Source organism: Rissa tridactyla, unplaced genomic scaffold (assembly GCF_028500815.1).
Source record: "Rissa tridactyla isolate bRisTri1 unplaced genomic scaffold, bRisTri1.patW.cur.20221130 scaffold_81, whole genome shotgun sequence".
In the NCBI taxonomy this organism is placed as follows: domain Eukaryota; kingdom Metazoa; phylum Chordata; class Aves; order Charadriiformes; family Laridae; genus Rissa; species Rissa tridactyla.
The window spans coordinates 260,001-262,500 of NW_026530008.1; the positions used below are offsets into that span (position 1 = coordinate 260,001).

Consider the following 2,500-nt stretch of genomic DNA (forward strand, 5'->3'; position numbering starts at 1 on the left):
CGCGGGGGAAGCGGAGCTGTCGGGCGCGGGGCGCGGCGGCGCGTCCCCAGCCTCCTCCCGCCGGCCCGTCTCGCCCGAGAAGAAGCGGGGAGCGCGCGGCGGCGGCGGCGCCGACGACGACGGCGCCGCGTGTGCGAGCGGCGAGAGAGACGGGAGCTGTCCTTCGGGGTCGGGGGAGGCGTCTCCCCCGACCCTCCCCGCACCCCGTGCCCGGGGCTGTGTCGGTGTGAATGTCACAGTTCCCTTCTCGCACGGACGTTCGGTAGGGCTGCCGGGTAAGCCCGCGGAGGGCTCCGGGCGTTCCGGGTACGGCGCGCCGAGCGGCGCGGCGGCGTCCCCCGCCCCCCGTCCCTCTCCTGCCTGGGGAGCCGGGAAGGGGGCTCCGCCGCCGCGCTCGCCCTCGGCGGGCGAGGCTCGGCAAGCCGGGTGGCGTCCTGCTTTCCCAGCGGGCGGCCCGAGCCACGGCTCTCCTCCCGGGCGCAGCGCCGGGCCAGAGGGAAACCCCGGGCCCCGGGGCCGGAGGACGTGGTTGTGGCGGCGGACGTCGGGCGCGGCCCCCGCGGGCGGACGCTCCCCCGAAGGTGGCAGTGGGGGAGGCACCCCCGCGGGGCCTAAAGTTCGTTTCCCTCGCCCCAGGGCCAGGTACCTAGCGTCCGCGCTCTCGCGGTCCCTTCCCTCGGCGCGTCTCTCGGCGCGTCTCCGGGGGTCGAAGGGCCGCGGGGGCCGGGCGGGGGTTTAAAGACTCGGGCGGCTCGGCGTCGCCCGGGGGGCCGGCCGGCCGGCGGCGGCGGCCGGGAGTTCTCTCTCGCGGTGAGAGAGCCTCTCCCGGACGGCCGTCGCCTGCGACCGCGTCCCGCGGGCGGCCCGTGCCGGGGAGGGGCACCCCTGCCCCCCCCTCTCCGCGGCCCGGTCTCGGCGGAGAGACCGCGGCGCGAGCGGTCGGCCGTGTCCGACCTGCCCGCCTCGGAACGGGCGACCCCGGCGAGGAGCGCGGGCTCCCCGCCGGGGCTCGCGGCGGGTCCCCGCAAGGGGGGGACCCGCCGCCGGGCGGCCCTACGCCCTCCCCCCGCACTCCCTGTGCGCGGGGGGGGGCGGGAAGGGACGCCGCGCCTCCGTCGCAGCGGCTGCGTCGCGCTGCGGCGCCGCTCCTCCCTCCCCCGTCCGGGCGAGCGCTCGGCGTTCTCCCGCCGCTAAGCGCCGGCGAGGGCGGCACCCCGTTGCCCGAGCGGCGGCGTCGCCGCTCGGTCTAGCCGGACGGAGCCCCCCGCCGCCGAGGCCGTCCCGGCCCCGGGCCCCGCCTAGCCGCTTCGCCTCCCCGTCTTCGCCTTCCCGGCCGAGCCGTGCAGGCGGTCGGGGCAAGCGGGGGCGTCCCACTCCCGGTCTCCGCGTGGAAACGGGGAGAGCGGGAGCCGCCCCCGCCTCAGGCGGCCGTCCGCCTTCCGCTCGGCGCGTGCCCGCGGAAGGAGACGGGAAGCGGCGGCGGCGGCGGTGCCGTGGCGGGCGGCCGCCGCGCGGCGGGCCGCCGTCCGGCGGGCCGCGGGCGTCGTGCGTCGCCGGCTCGGGGCGCGTCCGCGTCCGCCCGCGGCGGCGCGGAGCCGCCGAGGTGCCGTCGGGACGGGACCCCGGGGAGGAGTTAGGCTGCCCGTAGCGCGGCGGAGCGGCGCGCGCGGAGGCGCGCGCGCGGGGTAGCCGTCGGGGCCCCCCGCGCCGCCCGCTCGAGGCGGACAGGCGGAGCGGCCGGGCGCGCCGCCGCCTCCGTGCGGAGGCCGGACCGAGCCCGGGCGCCTGGGCCGCCCCCGAAGCGAGCGAGGCGCTTGCCGTCGCCTTCGGCCGGTGGGGAGCGCGGGCTCCCAGGCCCTCGTCGCCGCTCGGGGCGTTTCCTTCCTTCCTTTCTGGCCCTCCTTGGGCGTGCTCGTACGGTCAGTCGAGGCGAGGCCCCTCCGTCTCGCCCCCGTCGCGCCGCGCTCCGCCGTTCTTTCCCCTCCCGCCCCGCGCGGGGATGCGAGGGGAGGAAGGGGGGGCCGGCCGGCGGGGCAGGCGGTTGGGCCGTCCTCCGAGAGGGGCCGCTCCTGGCGAGCGTTCCCGGCCCTCCCGCGCGCGCGGGGCGGTGCCGAAAGACGAGACAACTCTTAGCGGTGGATCACTCGGCTCGTGCGTCGATGAAGAACGCAGCTAGCTGCGAGAATTAATGTGAATTGCAGGACACATTGATCATCGACACTTCGAACGCACTTGCGGCCCCGGGTTCCTCCCGGGGCTACGCCTGTCTGAGCGTCGCTTTGCGATCAATCGCCGGCTCGGCCGCCGCCCCTTGGCCGGGCGACGGCCGCACGAGCGGCGCGGCTGGGGTGCCTCGCAGGCCCCTCCCGAGGGCCTTCGTCCCCCTAAGTGCAGACTCGGGGAGCGCTCCGAAGCTCCCCGCTCCCGGAGCGCCCGCTCTGCGGAGCTCGTCTCGCCGGTGGTTGGCCGGGGCTCGCCGAGTCCGGTCGGGCCCGGCGCG

At 79.0% G+C, this 2,500-nt stretch overlaps 1 non-coding gene across 1 annotated transcript; it reads left to right on the top strand.

Annotated features, from left to right (window-relative positions):
- The first annotated feature begins 2,124 nt into the window (after positions 1 to 2,124).
- Positions 2,125 to 2,277, top strand: LOC128904031 (5.8S ribosomal RNA). The gene has a single exon (XR_008464378.1). It is a non-coding gene; the product is annotated as a 5.8S ribosomal RNA (ribosomal RNA).
- The last annotated feature ends 223 nt before the right edge of the window (positions 2,278 to 2,500 follow it).